This window comes from Leptodactylus fuscus, chromosome 4 (genome assembly GCF_031893055.1).
Source record: "Leptodactylus fuscus isolate aLepFus1 chromosome 4, aLepFus1.hap2, whole genome shotgun sequence".
In the NCBI taxonomy this organism is placed as follows: domain Eukaryota; kingdom Metazoa; phylum Chordata; class Amphibia; order Anura; family Leptodactylidae; genus Leptodactylus; species Leptodactylus fuscus.
In genome coordinates this window covers 139,125,212-139,136,066 of record NC_134268.1, presented here as the reverse complement: position 1 = coordinate 139,136,066, position 10,855 = coordinate 139,125,212, and the positions used below count along the sequence as shown (strand labels likewise).

Sequence of the window (10,855 nt, the reverse complement as noted above, 5' to 3'; positions counted from 1 at the left end):
CTTGCCATCAACTTCCTACAAGAATTAGGATGGATTATCAATTGGGAGAAGTCCGAAGTCGTTCCATCCACCCGAAGGAAATTCCTCGTTTTTTTAGTGGATTCAGAAGCGATGCAGATCTTCCTCTCCCGTCCAAGAAAGGAAAGGATCCAAGCCAGTGCACGATTCCTATTGCGCACTCGGCAGGTAACTATCCACACCGCCATGAGAGTTCTGGGCCTAATGTCATCCTCGGCCAGGGCGGTCCCTTGGGCTTTATGGCATTTGCGTCCCCTACAGATGGAAGTGTTGAGAACCTGGAACAGGTCTCCACAGGGACTGCACAAGAAGATCTGCCTTTCTCCCGCTACCCGTCTTTCCCTCAGATGGTGGATACACCTGAAAGACGGAAGGTCCACGGTCCCGACAGTGTGGACCCTGTTGACAACAGATGCATCCCAGTGGGGATGGGGAGCCCATTGTCAAGACAAAACTGTACAAGGACGATGGAGATGTCCGGAGCTGGGGGTCATCCAATCTCAAGGAACTCAGAGCAGTGTACCTGGCCCTAGTACACTTTGCCCCGGAATTGAAAGGCAAGTCAGTCAAGATCCGGTCAGACAATACGACGGTGGTTGTTTATATAAACAAACAAGGGGGCACCAGGTCACCAACCTTGCTGAGAGAGACGAATCTCATATTCACCTGGGCAGAGAAGAATTTGGTCCAGTTGTCCGCTGTTCACATAAAGGGCTCCCTGAACATAGTAGCGGATCAGCTGAGTCGGGGTATTACCGTATCAGGAGAATGGTCTCTCAATCCAGACGTATTTCAACAGATCGTCCAGAGATGGGGTCTCCCGGAGGTCGATCTTATGGCTACCCGACTCAACGCCAAGGTAGGGACCTTCTGCTCCCTGTACCAGGAGGACAATCCCTTGGCAGTGGATGCCCTGTCCATCCCTTGGAGGTTCAGGCTGTTTTACATTTTCCCTCCAATTCCAATCATACCGAAGGTATTGATAAAAATAAGACAGGACCAAGCCTCGGGAATAGCCATAATCCCGTTCTGGCCAAAAAGGGCTTGGTTTGCTCAGCTCATACAAATGAGTCAGGGCATATATTGGAGGCTTCCCCCACTCCCAGACCTGGTAACCCAAGGAGAGCTGAGATGCCAGGATCTGAGGAGACTCAACCTGACAGCCTGGAGGTTGACCAGTCCCTATTGAGAAATAGAGGACTGTCACAAGCCGTCTTGAAGACCCTATCCAGCGCCAGAGCAGATTCGACTAACAAGAACTACCGTCGAATAAGTAACATCTTTAATGCCTGGTGTCTACAGCATCAAGTGGACTCCACCGATCCCCCTACGGAGGCGATCCTGGACTTCCTTCAAGACGGACTAGACAGAGGTCTCGCTGTGGCCACACTCAAAGTACACGTTGCGGCCCTGTCCGCCTATCTGGGGAGGCGTTTGTCTCAAGATTCCTTAGTGAGCACCTTTATTAAAGGGGCAACTAGGCTGAGACCGGTGGTAAACACCCCTGTCCACCAATGGGACCTTATTCCGGTCCTAAACGCTTTATGTGTTCATCCATTTGAACCTTTGGAGGAAAGCTCCCTCAAGTCATTAACCGGCAAGATGGCGCTACTATTGGCAGTAACAACTGCCAAACGGGTTGGTGAACTACAAGCCTTGTCCGCTGAGGAGCCATATACCACCTTTTTCTCTGACCATGTGCAGCTTAGGTTCCTCCCGGGTTTTCGTCCCAAGGTTCCATCCGCTGTAAACAGAAACCAGATAATCTCCCTTCCGGTATTTTTTCCTTTCCCTTCTTCTGCTGAAGAAGAGAGATGGCATAAACTGGACGTGGTCAGATGCCTACAGATTTACTTACAGCGCACTCGCCCTTTTAGGCGAACTGAAAACTTGTTGGTCAGCTACACGGGGAGAAACAAGGGCGCCAAAGCCGCTAAAGCCACAATATCCCGGTGGGTGACCGAGACTATTAAAATCGCCTATACCACCCAAGGTTTGTCGGCTCCAGCATTTCTTCATGCCCACTCAACCAGGGCAGTGTCTACCTCTCAGGCAGAGAAGAGTGCCTTGCCGGTGGATCAAATCTGTGCAGCGGCCTCCTGGGCGTCGGAATCTACCTTCATCCGGCATTATCGCCTGAAGGACCAAGTGGCAGGTTCCACTGCTTTTGCCCATACCGTTTTAAGTTCGGTTATGAGTTAATCCCACCCATCCTGGGGACCTGCTTGCTATATCCCCACATTGTGCCGCTGTTGAGGACGACAGGGAACGAGTGATTATGAAGATAATCTTGTTTCCCTAAGTCCTAACAGCGGCACAAGATTTCCCACCCTGGGAATCATATCTTATGTCTAAAAGCTGTATATAAATATTATGGAGGTACTTTTGTATTTACACGCAGAGGGGAGGTTCTTGTGCCCTCTTATAGGGCCTGCCACGCATCTTATTGGCTAATTAAATATCCGCCTGTCCTACCAGCACACAGGGGCAGAAATACCCCACATTGTGCCGCTGTTAGGACTTAGGGAAACAAGATTATCTTCATAATCACTCGTTGGTGGTAAAAGAAGTGATGGACCCTGATGTTTCTGATGCCCCTGTCTGTAGGAATCAGAATGTGGTTAAAGGTTGTTACTGTCATGCTGGAGCCCATGTTGGAGAGAGAAGGGATGGCTGCCAGTCAGAGCCTTTGCAAGGTGCACAGAAGTGTGGGTGAGGCTTGTTCTGCCTTCATCGGCAAATTTGTTTATGTGGGGTGTAACGGGCCCATCTACTGGTCATTTACTGTATCCTCTTTTCTAGTTTAACCCTATGCATTACGAATAGTTCCAAGTTTTTTCTACTTCCTTCCTGTTCATTGGACATTTTACATGCTGTCTCCGTGTGAGGAGGTCACACTCTACAGTACCTTGTGCTCACTATCTCAAGTAAGTCAGTAAGAGTGTTATATTTATGTCACTATGCCTTGTTTTACTGTGTTTTTGCTGCATTACATAGCTCTGAATTAGCCTGTATTATTGCCTCATGTTATACTATACTTGAGATTATCTGTATCATATGTACTGTACAGATTTATTCTAAGTGCCATTATTTCTTCTTATAGTTTCACCTTTCCTGTCAACTTGCAATAAAGAGAATGTTTACAACTTCACAGCCTTTTTCTTAAAGAGTACAGGAGGTTTAGCTACATGTCAGACTACACACCGTGCTAACGTGTATGAGGACCGTATATTGAAATGACTGCAGATTACAAGTTTGCGAGATCAGACCAGACGGAGCCTTCTATTATCCATTCAGAGTCAGCATACAGATAGCACAACTGCCTCCTAACGGCCACATCATGTCTCAAAGTTGAGCATCTTCAGTCAAGACAAGGTCACTGACAAATGGCTGTAACCAAACATCGATCATAGAAGCTTCCACCATTGCCCGCGCAGAAGCGGAAGCAGCAAAAGTGAAAGCCAGCTTCACAAAACAGTTAAGGCTAAGCTAAGATGGAGCAAGCACGCCTCGATGCAGAGAAAGAGACAGCAGCTGGCTTAGCAAAGGCAGAATTCTTAGAAGACGCAGAACTTTCAGAAAAAGAGAATAGTCGCAGCGTTCTACAGCCAGAACTCGAACTCCAAGATCCAAAACAGCGTACCTTCCAATAAGTCTATCAACATTCCAAGTCAGATGACGACTTAGATCCACAGCAGGAGACAAAGTATTTTGTTAACAGACCAAGCCAACCTGTTTATATAGATCGCCAGGAAGCAGTGGCGTAACTACCCCTGTAACAGCAGAGGCAGCTGCCACAGGGCCCGTAGACAGTCGCTACCACTGCGGTTTTTTTTTCTTAATAGGCCGTTACTGGCTGGAGTTACTCCAGCCTGTAATGGGCCCTATTTACTTACCGATCCCGGCAGGGACGGGATCGGTAAGTGACACCGCAGGCCCCACAAATACTATCATTATACTCAGGGGTCTGAAAAGTATAATGATCAGGCCCGGGAGAGGTAAGAAACATAAAAAAACACTGATACTTACCTCTCCACGATCCGGGCAGGCTTCAGGCCTAGTCGTATGACGTCTCATGACCCTGTCCTGCGTCCCGGGTCATGTGACGTCTGACGTCATTGAAGATGGTCTACAGCGGAGGACTGCAGCAGAGCCGGGAGATAGGTGAGTAACAGTGTTTTTTAATGTTTTTCTCCCCCTGGGTCTCCGATTATTATACTCTGGGATCTGAAAAGACCCCAGAGTATAATAATTGTTTATGGGTGTCCACAGTGGGGCATAATACTGTGTGCAGGGGCCGCTAAGGGACATAATACTGTGTGCAGGGGCCACTAAGGGACATAATACTGTGTGCAGGGGCCACTAAGGGACATAATACTGTGTGCAGGGGCCACTAAGGGACATAATACTCTGTGCAGGGTCCACTATGGGGTATAATACTGTGTGCAGGGTCCACTATAGGGCATAATAGAGCGCGCAGGAATGCGTAGGAGGGGTCGGTCGAGGTCTTCGGTGTCGGTCGGGGGGCCATGTCAACAGTTCGCCACGGGGCCCTGCCATTCCTAGTTATGCCACTGCCAGGAAGTCTAATACCACTCTCCTTGCTACAAACCAGGGAACGCACATCAATGCAAGACTGGCTACAAAAACTGCCCATCAGGACAGAAGATCTGAAATACTTCCCAGCTTAGATAGACACCCTTCGCTTCTGAAAAGTACTACGCAGATTGGGCTAAATTAGAGACATCCACCAGATATGACCAGACATCACACAGGTACTTTGACAACACACAACCAGCTGGTTCTAGTGCCAATCCAGACACCATGGACTTTGCCAGGTTCCTTGCTTAACGTGAGTTGGTCATCAAGGGACTTGTAAAGTTCAGCAATCTTGCTGAAAACTACAAAGCTTGGCGAGCTTCTTTCCAAAATGCCACCAGATACATAGGTCTGTCATGTAGTGGGAAACAGGATCTGGTAAAGTGGCTGGGAAATGAGTCTGCCAAACATCCAAAGAGAATCAGAGACTTAAATCTAAATCATCCAGATGTCGGTCTCAAAAGGGGCTGGGATAGATTCAACGAGTGCTATGGCTCACCTGAGGTCATAGAAAGCGCCTTATTCAAGAGAATCGAGGACTTTCCTAAAATAGTTAACAGAGACTATCCTAAGCTTAAAGGGTTAAGCAACTTGTTATTGGAGTTGTGTGTGGCAAAGGCAGAAGGAGATCTAGTGGGACTGACATTCTTGAAACTGCAAGGTGTTAACCCCATTCTTCAGAAGCTTCCATATAACTTACAAGAGAAGTGAGTTATGCATAGTTCTCGCTATAAACAGATTCACAAAGTGCCATTTCCTCCATTTAATGTGTTTGTAGATATTGTCTCTGAACAAGCAAAAATCAGAAATGATCCAAGCTTTGATTTCATGTTGTCACGTGGTACCACCCATGTTAGTAAACCTTGTAGTGCATTGGTGGAAGAGCACAAAACTAACATTTCCTCTGCAAGTTCAGTCCACCAAGAGTTTAGCCCTTGTCAAGACAAACCTAAAGACCCAAGCAGACAATGTCCCTTACACAGGAAGCCACAATCCCTACTTAGGTGCAGAACCTTCAGGAAAAAGTAATTGGAAGACTTCCTTAAGGTGAACATCTGCTTCAAATGCAGCTCTTTAAAGGGGTTGTCCCATCTCAAGGATCCTATCTATACTGCTATTTTATGTGGATTTAAGACTTTTCCTAAATACATTGCTTAAGCAAAACTGCTTTGTTTGGCCGCTATCTGAGATTCTTCACTTCATTGTTTATACTGTGTTTCCATAACCATGAACCTGGGGATGGTCTTATCTCTACGCCCAGGACAAGTGACATAGCTCACTGCTCTCAGTAGGGGAGGGGGAGCTGAGTGCTCAGAGCGAGCTTGTATTTCTGAGCTGTTTATCTCCGCCTCTTCCCCTTATCAGTCGGCTAATTGAATTTTGATGAGACAGGGAGTCTGTTACCTCTGTATGTAAACACAGACCTAAAAGTGAGTATATTGCAAGCTGTCCTGTAGCATGTATGTTTGGGATTCTCATAACCTAAAAAAATCATCTCTGCTACATCAGCTTCATATTGTGCATCTTCCAGTGATACTGTGCTATTTAATTTACAACAATCCCTCATTACTGGCTGCAAACATGTACTGCTATGAAGAGAGATAGTAGAGCTGGCTATGTCTGTGAGATAGCAAGTGAAACCCCACCCACCAATTTACAGAGAAAACCAGGAAGTGAACAGAGCACACAGCCTGCAGGTTGGTGAACAGCGGAGTTGGGAATACCTCTTTTAACTTTGCGAGGTCAGTGCAATGTGTTCCAAATGTAACAGCTCAGAACATAACTCAGCTCTACACCTTGGACCACCACAGTGGACTGTATCCTAATCCCAAGAGCATAGCAGGGATTCGAGAGATGTTAATACTGACACTCCAGCAGTCACTTCTAAATGTACAGAGCTTTGTGGAAGCCTCAGAGGAGGCAGGTCCTGCTCTAAAATCTCTCTAGTGAGAGTTTACCCAGCGGGTGACCAGAACAAGGCCATCAAAATGCATGCAATTCTGAATGAACAAAGCAATAGGTCATCAGGTCTTTTCAGACAATAGACCAGAGATACCTACCGTATTTTCCGGACTATAAGGCGCACATAAAAACCTACGATTTCTCAAGTGCGGCTTATAGTCCGGTGCGCCTTATATATGGATGGAAGCGGCGGCAAAGTCTGCGTGCCGCTTCCATACATACATAAAAGGCACCGTAAGGGGGCATTCACACTACGGAACGCCGGCGTGTATCACAGCCGTACACGCCGGTGTTACAGCAGGGCTGCCGGACACTTCCTATTCATTTCTATGGGAGCCGGCATGCGATCGCTCCCTATAGAAATGAATGGAAAAAAGCAGTCCATTCATTTCTATGGGGAGCGCTGGCATGCCGGCTCCCATAGAAATGAATGGGAAGTGTCCGGCAGCCCTGCTGTCACACCGGCCTGAAACAGAACGTGAAACTTACCGAGCGGTGCAGGGCGGGCGGGCATTCAGGCCTCCTCTTCCTCCGATGTCCTGACCACTTCCTCCGGCGCTCGCGATCTGATAATGGCCTGGGCGCATGCGCAATATCATAATGCTTCTACTACGGCTACTGCGCATGCGCCCAGGCCATTATCAGTTAGCGAGCGCCGGAGGAGGAGGACGGAACATCGGAGGAAGAGGAGGCCTGAATGCCCGCCCACCCTGCACCGCTCAGTAAGTTTCACATTCTGTTTCAGGCTTTTATTTTAAATCGGGGGGGTAGTTTAATCTAACTTTTACGGTTGGGCTCTATAAGCATGATTTTGCTGATAGAGCCCCTCCTCGCCTGCCGAGCGCTTCCAATAGAAGCGGCTGGCACACGGGGGGTTAAGCGGCCGCTGGCAAAGTCTGCCTGCCGCCGCTTTCAATAACATATAATGCGCACCGGACTGCGGCTTATAGTCCGGTGCGCCTTATATATGAACCGAGACGGACTATAAGGCGCTCATGGGCAATGCGCCTTATAGTCCAGTGCGCCTTATAGTCCGTAAAATACGGTAAGTTTGAAGCAGCGGTGCATCAAACTCATTTGAAACATATAGCACACCTGATCCTGAACCTTGATCCGGAGGCTCAGATAGTCTTTCTTCTTGGGAGAAATATTCTGCAAGTCCACAAAGTTAGACAACAGATCAATGATCCCCAAAACACTTCTTATGCCCAAAGACACGACCTAGGATGAGTCATCGTAGGAGAGATCTTTTTGGGAGGTGTATACAAACCAACAATGGTTAACAGCATGCTTACCAGTATGCTTGAGTGTGGACATCCATCTCTCCTTCAACCACGTGAAAATAAATTCTTCATGAAGGACCTACCACAGCGCCTCACCACCAAGTATCATGTGTGGTTCTGCCTGTAATAACTGCATTTGGGATGGCAATCAGGATCACTTAGGGTGCGCAGTTTTCTGCAAGACAACAGAAGACAATCATATAGCAATGTAATTCTAAGAAACTATTACTTGATATAATGGATAACGGAATGGTGCTATTATTTAGGCTTCAGAGACAACAGTTACTAGACAATAGAGGAAAAACTTACAAGCAAGTGGCTCAGTGGTTAGCATTGCAGCCTTGCAATGCTGGGGTCCTGGGTTCAAACCCTGCCAGAGACATCTGCAAGGAGTTTGCGTGGATTTCCTCCCATACTCCAAAGACATACTGATAGGGGAAATGTACATTGTGATCCCTCTATGGAGCTCACAATCTACAATTTTTTAAAAAAAAAAGGCTTACAAGTTGTTTGTCTCCCTCAGGCACAGACTACAAAGCAAACCAGAGATGAGAGATCATTTCTTTACCTTCATGGGAAAGGTAAATGAATGGGTTTGAAACCTGACTGCAGGTTTCCGTCTCCTGTCCAGTTTCAGGGAGAAAACGGAGACCGGGGCACAAAGCTGAATTGATCATGGCTGAGATTAATCTGGAGAGTAAAGAAGATGAGTTTTATAACAACAGCAAGACAGTTCTAGGATACATCTATAATGGAGCTAGAGGCTTCTATGTGTATGTCAACAATATGAAATGAAAGAAATTTTTTGAGAGAAGTCCTCATTAGTTGATACCTTTTTTAATGGCTAACTTAAAACATTTTTGATGACATATCGAGCTTTCGGGACTCTATAGAGGTCCTTTCATCAGGATGGTATCAACAATAAAAGTGCTAAGGATTAGAAGGTCTACCTCTCCTGAACAATGTCAGTAAGTGTCTACACATCTCAACCCAGCAGATGTAGTAACCAGATCTATTGCTGCAAACTGTCTCAAGGACACAATGTGGTTTACTGGCCTTGTGTTCTTGTATAGACTGAAGCCCAACACAACAAGAACCACCATGTTTAAACTTGTAGTCCCACATGCTGATATTCAGTTATGCCCTCGGGCAGGGGTGAACCACTGGTTTCTGCCGCCTGAGGCAGACGTCAGAAAGCCGCCCCCCCCCCCCCCGAGGAGGGGGCAGAGTGGAGGGGCGGGGCCGAGCAGAGGGGGCGGGGCCTCACGGAGCAAGCATCTTTAGCAGGCAGGGAGAGTACCTGCTCTCTGCCTGAGCGTGAGGGGCGGCCGCTGGAGCAGCGTTGCTCCAGCGGCCGCCCCAATCCACCGCTCAGTGACGGTGACCCTAAGCCAGTCCAGGACAGCTTGTCCTGTGCTGGCTTAGGTCAGCAAAAATGCCGCCCTTCCCGAGGCCCTGGCATAGCGCCGCCTGAAGCGGTCGCTTCAGGTCGCCTCATGGGAGGTGCGGCGCTGCCCTCGGGTATCTGTTTTGCACACAGACTGTAGACTGAAAGCTAGGATCCCATTGCTTCAGTAAGTTCTCTACTTGGAGATCCTTTGTCCATGGCATCACCTGCTGGATGTATTGTAGCACGGTCATACAAGACTATGTCATTGGCTAACGAGAAAGTCTGCACCGGCTGGCACCACTGCAAACATGTTTACATAGCTCTTGATTTGGAGCAGTCTAAGAATGTAATTATCCGAGTTGTACAGCATGATACCTACGCCAAGGATATCAGCTGTGTAATCAATCAGAGACTTTTGCCCAAAGGTAGTGTTCTGAGGAAGCTTGACCCAGTCATTGATGATGATGGACTCTTACATATAGGAGAGAAATATCCCGTGATAGCTCCCGGACAGAATCATGTGGCCACTCTGCTTGTGCAACATTACCACGCTAAAACTAGGATAGGTGATTCCTCAGGCAAGCCCGACAGGAGTGGAGGGGTAGGGAGCAGGGCCGCCGCTAGGCCAGTACTACTGCTACTGGCGTCAGGGGCCCGGCCAAATTTAAAAATGAAGGGGGGGGGGCCCGGGCCCCCTGGCGCCGGCAGCAGTCATTGTATGTCCTGTTTGTTTCAACTCAGATCTGCGTCCAGAGGACGCAGATCTGAGTTGAACACATACGTGGCTGAAGCAAGGAGCTGACACAGGTCAGCTCCTCGCTTCGCCGTTGCCCGCCTCTCTCGCTGACACATATGCGGCTGCCGCATATGTGTCAGCAAGAGAGGCCACAGCGGCGAAGTGAGGAGCTGACACAGGTCAGCTCCTCGCTTCAGCCGCATATATGTCAGTGTCAGCGAGAGAGGCGGCAGCGGCGAAGCGAGGAGCTGACACAGGTCAGCTCACTTCAGCCTCTGAAGCGGGGAGCTGGCCTGTGTCAGCTCCTCACTTCACCGCTGCCGCCGGCTACCCGTCAGTGTAGACGCGATGTGATGAGTAAGAGAGAGAGCCGCGCAGAGAGCAGCGGGGGAACGAGGAAAAGGTAAGTGTAATGTGGATTATGTGGAACGTGAAACTGGGGGCAGATGAAGGAGAGGACGGCATGACACTGGGGGCAGAGATGGAGGGACATGAATCTGGGGGCAGAGATGGGGGACATGAATCTGGGGGCAGAGATGGAGGGGACATGAATCTGGGGGCAGAGATAGAGGGGACATGAATCTGGGGGCAGAGATAGAGGGGACATGAATCTGGGGGCAGAGATAGAGGGGACATGAATCTGGGGGCAGAGATAGAGGGGACATGAATCTGGGGGCAGAGATGTGGGGACATGAATCTGTGGGCAGAAATGGAGGGGACATGAATCTGGGGCCAGATGAAGGGTGTATATGAAGCTGGGGGAGAGACGGAGGGGGGACATATAATTTACGGGTGACTGTAGGAGGATTATACTGTGTGCGGGCACATGAACAATTAATGAGTGGGTGGAGTCAACATAACAGTGGG

At 48.5% G+C, this 10,855-nt stretch overlaps 1 pseudogene; it reads left to right on the top strand.

Moving 5' to 3' along the window:
* Positions 1-10,088: 10,088 nt before the first annotated feature.
* LOC142201736 (small nucleolar RNA SNORA17) lies at positions 10,089-10,194 on the top strand (annotated as a pseudogene).
* The last annotated feature ends 661 nt before the right edge of the window (positions 10,195-10,855 follow it).